Source organism: Acipenser ruthenus, chromosome 19 (assembly GCF_902713425.1).
Source record: "Acipenser ruthenus chromosome 19, fAciRut3.2 maternal haplotype, whole genome shotgun sequence".
Classification (NCBI taxonomy): Eukaryota; Metazoa; Chordata; class Actinopteri; order Acipenseriformes; family Acipenseridae; genus Acipenser; species Acipenser ruthenus.
Window position 1 is genome coordinate 16,751,872 of NC_081207.1, and position 14,769 is coordinate 16,766,640.

The window sequence follows — 14,769 nt, forward strand, 5'->3', positions numbered from 1 at the left end:
GAGGAGCATTAGCAATACATCCATACATCAAGCTTGATTTTACTCATTTATCAAGTGGTGTGCCATTGAATTAATAGGTATGCTGAACCTTAAGCAAAAAGAAGTACCTCATGTGAAGTATATTGGCAGATCCTTAGTTAAAACAACAAACCACAGGCCATTGGGATTAATCACTCCCATGTCAAAGCAATAGAAACTGCCCATACAGTTTGTAGAAAAACAAATAAACCAATCCAGAGGCGGTTTTATTGTTTTATTGTATAAGCCACCCATTATACAGACGTTGAAGGCCTTTGTACAAATCCTCCCTGTTTTGTTCTCTGATTTACACTGAACAACTATGACTGCGATCACTTTGCTCAAGACCAACCCAGCTAACATTTTCACCAATACGATCATTGTTTCAAACAGCAGACAACGGCTTTAGCAATTCGCCCCTGAAAATCAATCCGCAACAAAAAAAGAAAACGAGCAACAATTACTAACCCAGCCAGTGACTGATGGCTCTTTTGAAATTAACAGAATAACATCACTAAACCTAAAAAAATTCACCATATTTTTAATACTGCACCCAAGATGCTAGCAAACGTTCAGCAATTTTCAACAAATAACTGAGCTGGACTGGAATTCACATTTCAATGTTTTTTTCTGACTGGTTATGTGCCGATGATATATTTTGTACATGAATGTTGGTGATAAAAGCCAAAATAATGTCATTCATGCATGCTGAAAATGTATAGAAACAGGCAAAAGTCATGACTGGCCTGGCCATTGCTTTGATTGCTTCAATATCAGCTGTGTGTCTGTTTATCCTTCTGCATCTACTTATAGAAATCTAATTGAAAGTACATCTAATACATTGGAAAATCAGAGAAAGAAACTTGCAAAGTTCAAGTTAGGCATGCAGGGTATAGGGGATGTGTTATGAATCATATACCCAACATGACTTTTGATCAAATTGAACAGGACAAAGCATCAAATGAAGGCCACTTAGGATTTAAAGTACTCTGTTATTTTTAAAAAATACTAAACAGCGTAACGTTATAGTAAATATTTAACAGAAAATATTCTGTTTCATGTGGACTTTTGTGGCAAGGTGGCTGATTGTGTATAGGTGCACGAGTGATGCAGTGCGCAATGAACAAACAGTGAATTGTAATCCAGTTGGAAACAGGTTTTATTGATTATAATCCCGGTCTGGTGACCTAACAATAACTCCAGGCAATACACAACAATGTGTAATGCACTGGAAGTAGATAAACGGGTTACAATCCCAAATAATAAACACACGTATCTTTCCCACAATGTACAAAACACGGTCACCAGTCCTGGGTGTGTGCTGTAGTGCTCGTGGTGGGTGATACAAGTTTATTCGTGACAAAAGTAAGGTGCTGTTCCGGGTTTTGTGCTGGCCCTTGGCGACAGCTCCGGAACGTGTTAGCTGTCTAATAATAACAAACAAACAATTATAGACAAACAAAACAAAACACTCACGCTACTTTTCTCACTGGGTCTCCCTAACAGGTTTAATATTCAAACCAAACAAAGGAACAGATTGCGATTCTACATCCCCTTTTATGTCGTCACACATGACCCCTTGGTAAATGAGTGCAACCGGCTCTCCAATCTGCTGCTGCCACATCGTTTCCCTTCCGGGTCAATGCGTTATTGCAACGGAGTCTCACCCCCTTCCAGACTGATCGACTTCCCTTGAATCCTGGGAAAGAACTGTCAGACCAGCCTGTCCAGAGAACTCTGTTCTTGCTGCTTAGTGCCCTCATAGGTCGGGAGGGAGATTTACAAACAAGAATCATTGTACACACTCTTCCATTGACTTTTTTGATGCATTGTTTTAAATGGGTGACAAAGCTGTACATTTTGAATTGCATCTAGTACTATTTGTATTTATTTCACAAGTAAAATATAATGATGACTATTCAACTGAACCAAGTTAGCTAATTTGTGTATCTGCAGTCTAAAAACATACATTATGCTCTCTTTCTCTCTCTCACACACACAGACATTTATAAAGAAATAAATATACAGTATATACTGTAGCCCTTTTAATCTTGGCATGATCAGTGGCCAAAGAAATCCAGGCAGAAAGCTTGCAGTATTTGTAACTGAAATTAGTTCAAAGTGCCCTTTGGGTGTGCCAATGTCTAGTACTGGCCCATAACTTATCTCTAGTGATCTGATTTTATTTTGATTTTAATAAGAGGTATTGGCAATGACAGTAGTAGATTTATGCATGGATCGAATGGCACTCAATCTATATCTGTATAGCTTCATTAGAAGCTGTGTCAGTTATTTTAAACATACAGGGCTATCTAGCACTAATCTTGGACTACCTTACCCCACGTAACATTAGGTCGTGCAAGATTACTGCTCATCAGGGTCTGTGAAACCAGTCTATGGACATTATCAATATTTTAAATATAAGGAGACGCATTGTCTGTATACAGACTATTTCACAATCAATTCCTGATACATATTATAAGGAGTTGCTGTAATCAGAACACCTTATAATATACTGAGGACCTAATTCACCTAATGTGAGTCAGAGCTGATATATCAAGAGTGAAACATGATAAAATGACAGTGACTAAGCCACATTTAAGAGCTTACAGATGGCTGAATTAGTACTAGTTTGTGGTTTTTATTTTCTTGCATGATTTACTCCAGCTTCCTCCTAATTTGGAACAAGCCCATTTTACCTTATTGTGCTTGTTGACTGCCAGTGATGGTAATTACGCACGGCAGCTAAAAAGCATTGGCACCAGCAAGTGGGGGCTGAGAGTTTGAGTCTTGCAATGAAAGGTCTGGGCCTATTCAAGAGGCTGCGTGTCCTCAATATGACCAAAGCCTTTGGAGTTTAGGTGGCAAATACCCGCATGACTTTTATTTTCATAAGCATATTAAATTGATGGAGAGTCCAAACAGCTTGCAGGTTTTTTTTTTTAACACATTACAGCGCTGAAGTAGCAGGGACTGGAACAAGCTACTTAACCACCCACTGAGACTGACAACATCTGAGTGACTGGATGTGTATACTGTTTATCTTTGTGCTTGTGAAAAGGATGTGAAGTCGTGTATTGATTTCAATGTCCAAACAAAGTTAATGTTCCCAAAAATGTCCTTGTTTATTTAAACAAAAACAAAAATACGGGGGAATACGACGGGCTTGCAAACCCAAAATATAATACAACACACAGTAAATAATCCCACGTCTCCAGTGCACACAATTATGCTCTTCAAAAACTCTGGGATCGTGGTGCGTGTCAGTGCTGTGCCGTGAAGGTAGTGTTCAGGTATTTGTGCTGGCTCTGTGGCGTCAGCTCCTGCTTCCTTACTCCTCCTCTGCAATACAGACAAAATAGCACGAAACGTAACAAAAACAAACAAACAAAGCTCCGGCCGTCTGTTACGTTCTCAGCATAATGGGCCGTACTTACGTAGCTGCGTCTGCTTAGTACTACCCAACTCCTCCGTGCAATCAACTCGGCGCCATGGTTTCTCCTCCAATCCGCGGTTGCCACATCGCTTCCCTTCTGGGGCGATGACTTGGTGTACCGTAGCTCCGCCTCTTTTCTAGATGGCCGACTTCCACCTTTCCCTTGGAATGAATTGTCAGACCATCCAGTCCTGGGCACTCTGTTCCCTTTACACAGCACCCTCACAGGTCGGGAGGTCACTCAAGCATGTCATGGTCAAGGATGAATGATCGAGGATTAAAAAGAAACCAAAAACAATGTCAATGTCTGTCATTTATATACCTTATTTTATTCAAAAATCAGTGTGTTATAATAGTGATAAGTTTCTTTTGATGCTCATTATATATAGAAAAAAAAGCCGAATGTCTGCTGACGGAGTGTAATTTCTGTGTTGTTTTACTGCCCTAAAGCTTGCAGCCCTGGTGTCACATACACAAAGATGGTTCTTTATTGGCTGCAGTATTTGAAACTCCACATTTATCTCTGTGCAAATGTCATTATTCTTGTCTTATGTTGATCTAATGGTTCCGCTTTGCCTGGCTGCTAAGGCTGTTCTCTCTATCCTGGTTCAGGCTGAAGGCTATCTAGAGGTGACGAAGGGGGGTTGTGAATGACAATGTGATCAGGATGGCTTGCAGTGGTGACGTCACACCAGAAACACAGACTCAGGAAGTAGCGGGGCAAAACTGAAACGCTACGGCGTTCAGTCTTTTATTAAATAATAAACAAAAACTAAAGATTTAAACAAAACACTACAAAACAAAAAGGTGTGTTGGCCAAACAAACAGAAATAAACAAATAAGTCTTGTGCTGGTGTATAAACCAGCACACTTAGCAGCTGTTTATATTTTACTTTCTCTCTCCTTGCTCGCTCTCCCGTATTCTCTGTACACTCTCCCAGAGGGTAGAGAGCTGCAGGTTTATATACAATGACCATCTCCCGATTAACAACAATTAATCAATGAATTAACTCGGGAGATGGTCACCGTCTGCATGAGTTTAGTATGGATGCGTGACTGTCAGCTACTTAAATAATCAGTAGCTGATCAGTCACACATCCTCACAAGGTTTTAAAAAGACAAAACAAAACAATAACAAATAATGGTGGCGGCTTTCATCCGCTCCGCTAATAATAATAATAATAATAATAATAATAATAATAATAATAATAATAATAATAATAATAATAAATTACAAAAATAGCACACAATATATATAGGGCCGGCGCTCCCCGTCACAGACAATTAAGAATATCCTATATCTGCTGACCAGTTTGACCTGTGGTATTAGACATGGCTATGCACAAGGTTAGAAATTCAAAACAGTCCTATACCCAGTCCTGGGTTTAAGAACTACAAGCAATTAAGTATATTATTTAAATGATCAGGAAGCAGGTGTTTGTCTGTTAAATTAATCAGTTCTTACCTTGTAGCAGCATGAATCACTCCTAATAGTAACCCGACAGACTTGGGTGAGACTTATTCATGTTGAGATAAGTGTGATCAGTTCAGAGTAGATTTAGCAAAAGCTGGCACCTGGACATTTCAATAATTTACCAAAACTAGTAGTTGTGAAATCCAGGACTGGGTGCAGGACTAGTGTGAATTTCCTACCATCTATGCAGGGTTTTCTAAGGGAGAAAGGCAGCGTTCTGTTCCGTGATCTTCCTGCAGCCAAACAATCAGGACACACTCTTGTTGTCAGCAGCACAGAGCAAGTAATTTGTCTTGTTTGAAGGTCAAAGGAGAACCTGAGGAAGGATAACCAGTGGTCTTTTGAATTTTCCAAAGTATGTTAATTACAACCTAATTATTAATGTAGCTGTACTCTTCTCCAATTTGTAAGCATGTGGTGCCATTTATAAAGAGCATATATGTATTTCAAGGTAACGGTCAACCAAAAAACAGCATTCATTTTATAGAAACCACTTGGGAAATGACTGATGATCACGGGAGGTGGGAAGGCCGACATGTCAAAGCTACCATATTGTGTAAATAGTGCTTAAGGCCACTGGAGGTTAAGCAAGACAGATAGATTGAGTCAACTAAAGAGAACACAACTGAACACCTTAGCACATCCTAATATTGAATGCGTGTTAGTTCAATGAGTTATAACAGTCCATTTCTTTAGCATTGTTTTGAATGAGGAGCAGAAGGGAAGGGTTCCATGCATACCCAGTTTGGTTACTGCTTTTTAAATAGCTCAGTCTGTAGACAAATATATCTGTTGCCCTTTGGCAAAGACTGGCAGAAGGCATACCTTTCTGTTCCAGCAGTTATGACAGCATGACCTCTGTAATAACTCCCACACTGCTCTATTAATCACCTGCCAGGCACAGCCCCTTGTTTTTCAGTGTGGAATCGGGGCAATAACCATTGTTCCCTTTCAAGTATGAAAAGTAACCATGACCTAATGGGATATAAATCTCTTATAGTCCATACTTGAGTAGCTCCTTTAAGAGCCCTGTATGTGTCAGACATTGACTCCGCCCCCAGGAGATAAATACGAGTGACACATAAGGCTTAGCACTATTTTCTCTTTCAGCCTTGCATGAGGAAGGAGTGAGCTCTGACTGTCATAACTATGTTGATTTAATTCACCTTTTCTCTCATTTCGTATTTATAAATAATTTTGCTTTTTAGCATATAATTCTTCTTAGCTTTAGGTTCTGATTGAGTCCCCTCTGCGGCCTAGGCTGTCTCCCTGTACTAGAGTCCGCCTCTGTACACAGACATTATACTGCACTAGCTGTGTGTTTTTTTCCCCAGTCAACTTTTCAGAGACAGAGACACTGCCAGTGTTAACGGCTTTTTAGCTACACTGCGCTGTCGAATTGACAGGAGCCTTTCTAACCAGAGAATATTCTGTGTGTCTCGATGCTGTTGCTGTGTTTGTTTTGCTGCCCTGACAATGAAGGCTACTATATTTAGCTACTTAGCAGACAACTGCAGCCCCAGTCTGTTTTACAGTGCATGCTTGCAGTTTGCCAGTGGCCTTTTCAGGTCTTTACCTGCACGCCACTTTTCCTGGTACCAGCCCAGTAGCAGTGATTCGCTCTGCCGGTACCAGAGCCTGTTCCCTGGTCAGTACCAGAGCTTGTACCAGTGACTTGGTCAGTACCAGAGCCAGTACCAGAGCCAGTACCAGTTGCCTGGTTGGTACCAGAGCCTGTACCAGAACTGGTACCAGTAACCTGGTCGGTAGCAAAGTAGGTACCCTTCACCTTTATTGATACCAAGATCAGTACTAGTCATCCTCGTTCATACCAGAGTCAGTACCAGTGACCCTGTTTGGTCCGGTTTGACACCAATACCGTTACAAGTGCAATCATTCTCTTCATCATGTGGCTTGGAGAGCTCCCCCTCTCTTCCACCAAGGAAGAGTAACAGAAGCCGCCATAGCAGGCATTATGGTACTGTGGCAATGTGCTCCGCCCCTGGGTGCATTTCTGTGTTGTATGTTGCGTGTGTTAATGTTGGTGTATAGAGATTGGTACACGGGATATAAACGGGTCTGTGTTTCACGTGGTATTTAAATTATATAATTGTATTTAGGCACGGGATTGCATCTGCTTCCCGCTCCTCCACCACAGGAGAGAGCTACCGGCTACAAAGACAGGGGGAGAGGTCAGGAGACCACTTTCCCCAGCAGCAGTTTCGCTGCAGGAGTTCTTGTGGCCGGAGCCCCACAGGAGGGAGCTACTGGCTACGAAGAAAGGGGGAGAGGTCAGGAGACCAGCATCCCCCGCAGCAATTTCGCTGCAGGAGTGGACCAGCATGCTGTCAGCCGTGCAACTACCGGCAGGGGTGCTGACAGCATTGCCAGCCATGGGCCCACTGAAGCCTCCTTTCCCAGCCCGAGACATTGTCCTGGACTGCTGGGTTTTTAAGGGGGAGGTGGCCGTTGAGGCCATGTGTGCTGCGCACAAGGGAGGGTATATGTGGCAATGTGCTCCGCCCCTGGGTGCATTTCTGTGTTATATGTTACGTGTGTTAATGTTGGTGTATAGAGATTGGTACACGGGATATAAACGGGTCTGTGTTTCATGTGGTATTTAAATTATATAATTGTATTTAGGCACGGGATTGCACATCACTGCACGTGCATTTAAAGTAAGTAATATGCGCGCACGAGGTTGCACATAATTAATTCATGTGCTGGGATTCAAATGAATAATTAATTAGTAATTGAATCCCAGCACAACAGTATAAATAGATGCACGTTTCATTCACTCGGGGTTGGGTGTTCGGTGAGTGGAGAACGGGAGAGAGAGAAGGAGAAAGTAAAATAAAGTAAATTAAATTGATAGTTGTTTTCACTCACCGTATTTGTTCGTTTGTCTGTTTAGTGTTTAGTACGTTTTGTTTGTCTATTTTATTTTGGCGTAGAGTGCCGTGTTCTGTTTTGTGTTTAAAACCCTTTTATTTTGCAATAAACCTTCTGAACGCTACCATTGCGTCTCAGTTTCACTCACCACTACTGTCTGTGTGTGTTTCTTCCGGGTCTGACGTGTCACCACTCAGCCAGCCTTGTGACAGGTACTGACTGGATTGCAGAGTAAATGGAAAAGCTTTTTTCAGTCCCCAGGGTTCAGGCACCATTGCCTGACCTACAACCGCAGGAGGATGCCTTGTCCCTTGCTGCATCTGAGGGCATGGACACCCAAGAATTAATTTTCTCGTCTAAGGACACTGAATCAGATGTCTTGGCTCCCACAGTATGCCCCTCTCTGTCGGAGGAGCTCACCTCCCTTATCAGACATGCTACCATGGTCCTGCAGGTGCTTTGGACTTGTGTCCTGCATCGGGACGGGTACCCATGGGTGACCTGCAAAAGCAGGTCGGGTTTAGGTCAGAATGTGAACTTGCGGTTCAGGTTTGGGTCAAAAAATTAATTTTAGGGTCAGCTCGGGTCTGAATTGGAATCACCAAAAACATTTTCTTTCATTTCAGCAAATAACCCTTTCCCAAATAACGTATTAGAAGGTAAATGTACCAGTATTTCCTGCACTAAAGCAGGAGGTGATTAGGGAGGAGTCAGCTGACTAAGCAGTGTTCTCGGTTTGTATTGCCGCTTGTGTGATACATCACAAGATCCTTTTATGACGCCTGCTTGGTGATATTAAAAATGTCTATGGACGAGGTGAAACAAAAGATAGCGCAGGGTTTATATCATGTACTGGATAATAGTTCGAGAGGTAAATCCGAAGTGTGGAATTCTCTTGGAATCAAATCGAATTAAAATAATGAACATGTGACTGGATTCGTTGCTTGTAAAACCTGTCATTATGTTTTTGTGTACGGCAGCCACAAAACTGGTGGCTGCAAAAGCAGAGGTGTAGCTCCCTTTCAACTGGTGGCACGAAAGTAATGTATTTTATACAGGTAGTGGACAAAAAAATGGAAACACCAATGTAAAGTCACTTAATAGGGCGTTGGCCACTATAGTATCCTGCTCTGTGGAGTTCTCGGTGGACCGTTTTTGATGAAACTGGCTGCTCGCGCCCCAGGTTGAAATTTGCAGTCAATTGATCTGCAGTTGCTCCCCTGTTTATGCCTTGCACTTCGAATTAATGCACGGATATCACGATCCTGGATTATGCGCTTCCGCCCACTGTTGCCCTTTGCTGATGATGCCTTTCCCTCAGAGTTCCATGCCAACATCACCTTAGACACCATTGCTTGTGAAACATCAGCAAATTGAGCTGTTTTGGTCACTGAAGCTCCAGCCAAATGCGCCACAACAATCACCCCTCTTTCAAAGTCACTGAGGTCTCCTCTTGCAGCCATGCTAGCCATAATTATAGGCAACCAGGCCTGTCCAGCATTTTTATACATGACCCTAAGCATGCTGGGATGTTGTTTGCTTAATTAACACATGAGCCACACATGTGTGGAAGCCCTTGCTTTCAATATACTTGGTGTCCCTCATTTACCCAGGTGTTTCCATTTTTTTGTCCACTACCTGTAAGTAGAGATAGTTAATTTGTTACGTTAAAATATATCCAGACCACTAGAGAAAGCTACCATGCATATAGCCTGTTGTATAAACTCAATCTGTGGAGAATGGTAGAGATATATGTGTGAATGTGAGAGCGTGAGAGTCAGTCAGCGCAGGCAGTTGGTACAAGACAAACACTTGCAGTTTCGGGTCGGATTGCAGGTCTTATTAAAGCTGGTTGCATCGGGTCGAGGGTAAGAAAACAGTGCTGCAGTGGGTTGCAGGTTTGGGTCAAGGGAGATATGTGTTGATCCATACAGACACCAGGGGGGTTTCCGCTGTCTGTCTCAATCGTGTAGCCCGGGAGCTTTTGCTGTGAGCTCATGAGCACTTGCTTTCAGTAAAAGCAATTCACCTGCCAGGGGTGAGGAACTGGGTGGTAGACCTCCTCTCCAGAGGGGGTCCATACAGTTCGGAATGGTGACTTTACACAGAGGTTGTGATCTCACCTGGGAGAGGTTCAGTTGCGCAGAGATAGATCTCTTTGCGACCCAGGAGTCCACACATTGTCCCCACTGGTATGCCCTAGTGGAGAGCGGTCACCCGCTCAGCATAGACCGCTGGCCCAGGCCCAGGCTCTACTTTATGCTTTCCCACCATTGCCACTGCTTCCACTGTGTACGGAGAAGATCGGGCACGGGGGCTCTTAGTAGCCCAAAAATGGCCCAGGATAACATGGTTCTCGACACTGGAAAACCTCCTGTTCGGTCAGCCATGGGAGCTGCCGGCCTGTCACGACCTGCTGAGCCAGGTGCGGGGGACTCTGTGGCATCCAGATCCAACAGCTCTGCAGTTTTGGGTCTGACCCCTGAGCGGAGACATTTGAGCTGTCTCGGGTTATCTGACAAAGTCATTGAGACACTTGAGAATGCCAGAGCAGCATCTACACGCTCCCAGTATGGTTACAAATGGGGTATATTCCTGACGTGGTGTCAGTCGCGTGAGCTTGATCCCACGACTTGCCCGATGGCAGATATACTGCAATTGCAAGACCTTTTTGATGAAGGGAAATCTCCCTCCATGCTTAAGGTCTACCTGGCAGCCATCTCAGCTTGCCATATTGAAATGGACTCCCCAGGAGCACACTTCCTGGCAGGACAGTGTTTAAAGGGTGCTCAGAGGTTAAGACCCTCTATAAAAGGACCTTGTCCCTCACGGGCGACCTTAATGTAGTGCTGGATGCTCTTACAAAACCGCCATTTGAGCCCCTACATTCAGCAGAGCTGAAAATTCCTGTCATTAAAGACAACTTTCCTGCTTGCTGTTACCGCTGCTAAGTGGGTAGGTGAAATGCATGCATTCTGAACAGTGAAAGCTTGTTTGTTTTTTTGTGGAGGCTAGAATTAAGATTACTCTCTGCATTAATCCTGCTTTACTGCCAAAAAGCATTTCTGCTTTCCATAACAACCAGCCAGTGGAATTGAAGGACTTCCATCCACCTCCTTTCCATTCTGACAGGGAGAGAAAGTTCCATATGCTCTGTCCGGTTAGTGCACTGGTGTAATTATGTTGACTGCACCCAGAATTGGTGGCAATAAGAGCAATTGTTTATTTGCTTCGGGTCTAAGTTGCACGAACAAGTCCTTTCTAAATAGCAGCTGTCAAGGTGGATTGCAGACATGGTCAGGGTTGCATACGATCTAGCCAACCTGCCCCCAGCAGAAAAGGTCACTGGTTATTCCACAAGAGGCCTAGCAACCTCTTGGACATTATTCCAGGGCGCATCTGTTGCAGACATTTGCAATGCTACAGCATGGGCCACGCCTCATACTTTTACCAAGTTCTAGCAACTGAATGTCATAGATCAGCAAACCCTGGTTTTGGGACCAGTGTTAAGAGCAGCCACTCATTCTGCTCTTTAACACATTTTCTATTATTATTCCACTTTAACTCCTGGGGTAGTTAGCCACACACCTCTTGGACTTCTGATGTGAAATGCTGAGGTTACTCAGTGTATACACTGCATGAGGATCCTCCCTTACTGTACTGGGACTATGCCATGGATCCTCATCGGTCTTCGGAAAGAATGCCAAAGGCAGTTTATCTTCTTTTTTAGCACATCTGCCTTCACTTGCGATGGCTTGGTTATTCTATCCCATTAGGTCATGGTTACATTTCATATTTGAAAGGGAATGTTAGGTTATTATCATAACCCTGGTTCCTGAAATTTAAATATAACCATTACCCTTCAAGGTTGCTGTGTTCACTCCAACGCAACAGGCCTGAAAGTAAAAGAATACATCGCTCGTATTTATCTCCTAGGGGTGAAGACGATGTCTGGCCCATACGGGGCTCTTAAGGTAATTCGGGCTATAAGCGATTTATATCTTAGGTAATGGTTACATTTCTATTTCATTTCTATATAAACATTTTTTATTCTCAGCGGCAAAGTTATGCCGAAGCAAACTTCAAAGCCAACTGCTGAGCTCCGCAGGCTCTCTTATGCCGGGATCCATCAGAAGGAAGCAAAGGGCTCATCTTTTGAAATGTTACGCTGATTAAGTCGGTGCTTCTGATGTAAGTCATTGTAGTTGAAGACTGAACTGTTCAAAGGGTCAGAGAAGCCTCAACCCCCACCTTGATTTACCAATGTATTTCAACAGTGCCCAGGTGCACCAGCCACTGTAGATCTTTAACTTTAAACCCATATTGACTCCTTGCAACTTAACTCCAGATTGAGTTTTGTGTATCACAGCAAATCATATTTTACAGTTCAATGTGATATATGGAAAGGGCTCGGAGGGCATATTGTCTAAATTGGATATTTTATTGCTGGAGCGCCTTCTAGCACTCAACATTATCTAATATAATGTGTGGAATTGTCTCTCTCCACACAAAACATCTAACACATTCAAACATGCTTATATTCTATAATTAGTAAAACGCCTGAATATCATCATAATCCATTGACCTTTCCTTTGTCTTCAATTAAGTCATAAATCATTCTTTTAATTAGACTGTTTTAGCTGGCTGCACAATTCTCTCTTGACCAGAAAAATGCAGGTAAACTCTGAACTAGGCTTGAATCCAATCCCCAAATAAAAGCTATGCTCTGTGACCCTTGTTATCCTATACTGTGGAATTCACCTCCTAGTCAAACCTTGTATAATATGGGTGTGTGTGTGGAGCTGTTGCGTTTCAGGTTTTTATATTTGATTTTGTTTCCAAAAGTATAGTATGAAAACAAAATGAAAACAAAAATTTAAAAAAAGTTCCTACTTAGCCACCAGAAGAATATAAGACATGGATTCAGTCAACTAAAGCTTCCCAGTCAAGATGTGCAACTTTGTGTGAACAGGATTCGAGCTATGCTTGCATTACTTACCCTGCATTCATGCTTTTACTGAATTCATCTGAATGTTTGTTTACTTTCTTTGATCATCTCTGGAGAAGAGCCCAAACTGAACATTCTTCCTCTTTCTATTCAAATCATATGACAGTGTGCTCTTGCCATTATAATTTGAAATGCCCAAATCCTGAGATTTATCTTGTGAATTTGTGAAGAAATCACCTCATTCTAACTTGACAATATTGACATGGTGTGTAGTATTCAACGCCTTTGCACAAAAAAAGAATATCTAACTATTCATGTTAATGGTTCCTCCCTATTACTTTATTATCACAGTCATTTTATCATACTGCCCTACCAAGCCACTTCAAGCTTTTTGTTGTTTAGCCTCTTTAGTCTATTGAAACCCTGCAGTGCATTCTCATAGAACATGAAGAAAGTGAAGAATTCAAGAACTCTTCATGATGATGCAACCAGTAGGTGGTCCCTTTGGATAAAAGCTATCATTAGAGCAGAATACATTAAAAATGCATTACAGTGATTCATTTAGTGGTCACAGTGTGGGACATTAACAGTTGTGTTTGCTTAACCTGTCAGAATTATAACTTATCAATTGTAATATTGTCATGTGACCGAGGCTGCTGTATAAATGTCATTCTTGTTCTCCGTGCTTTGGGTCTTTACAGAGGTTTTTTACCATAAAAACGTTGTACAAGTTGAGTTTCAAGGCATTTTTGCGGGGCCCCAAAAAGGGAGGAGCGACTAATACACTGGTGTGACGTATGCAACGGTGTGTCTAATAAACTACTATACCAGTGCCACACTGGGATTACTACAGCCACAGTTATGGCTCACACAAACTTACATGTCAACAACCCAATTTATTTTTTCAGGATCTATGGCATTCAGGTCATGTTGCTAGGTAGAAACACAAAACCACTGTTCTAATTAAAAGTTTTAAAGTAAATAAAAGTTGGACAGTCAGACAAAAAACGAAAATGCTACAACAGGTTTGAAATTGCACATTATTGAATTAGTCGAAATACATGCTAATTGCAATGCTGAAAAAACAGTACGTGACTGGAGACGAAACAGACAAACTTAAAATGGCTCAGAAAAATGATCTGAGGAGGAAAGTGTTTATTACCTGATGTAGAAAACTTTTTTTTTAATGACTTTAATAGATACAGTAACTTGTTCTACATTGAATGCAATTGTACTGCACCGTGTGCAACACTAAAGTTTTGTTTACTTGTTATTAGGTGGTGCACTGTTTAGTTTTTTTTTTTTTTTTTTTTTTTTTTTGCTTTTTTAATTGATGCAAGCAGCACTGTTTAATAGTTTCTTTTAAATTTGAATTAATACAACAAATTTGTAAAAGTCAATGCAGCTGGAACTATTGTCTAGGGTTTTGGAAATAAATATTCAGTAAAAACAAAGATGATATGTTCCTGAACTTGTTTTGGGTACTTGAGAAGCTAAAATAAAATACAGGTAGCTTTAATACAGATGTGATGTGGGATGTTGTGGCAATGTGCCCCGCCCCTGTGTGCATATTATGTGTTGTATGGTGCGTGCGTGTGTTAATGTTGGTGTATAGTCATTGGTACACGGGATTGTGACAGGGTCTTCCTCGTGTCACGCGTGTGGGTAGCCGCTGTTCAAGCATACAGAGAGACAGAGGTGGTGGTGTTGAAAACGCCGGCACAGGCGCGCAGGTTTTATTCACAAACAAACAAACAGAGAACGAAAGTAAAATAAATGTGGTCATGTGACATTACCAGCGATGGTAACGCACAGAGGACTAGTACGTCAAGCTGTACAAAAAGTGCAAACTAAAACACAATACCACAAACTATAAATCAAAGGTGCCGTGAAAACGGCAGGCCTTGTAGCAGCGGACCCTCGGGAGGCGACGGCAGCAGCAGCGGACCCTCGGGAGGCGACGGCAGCAGCAGCGGACCCTCGGGAGGCGACGGCAGCAGC

The 14,769-nt window shown here is 42.2% G+C and overlaps 1 protein-coding gene and 1 long non-coding RNA gene across 3 annotated transcripts in view; one reads left to right on the forward strand and one right to left on the reverse strand.

The window, feature by feature from the left end:
* LOC117424173 (cadherin-13-like) overlaps positions 1-14,769 on the forward strand; it is a 581,895-nt gene that overhangs the window by 68,722 nt on the left and 498,404 nt on the right. The gene's annotated exons all lie outside the window — the stretch shown is intronic.
* On the reverse strand, positions 3,119-5,254 carry LOC131698761 (uncharacterized). The gene is made up of 2 exons (XR_009307771.1): positions 3,456-5,254; positions 3,119-3,360 (listed from the first exon to the last, which is right to left on the reverse strand). It is a non-coding gene; the product is annotated as an uncharacterized LOC131698761 (long non-coding RNA).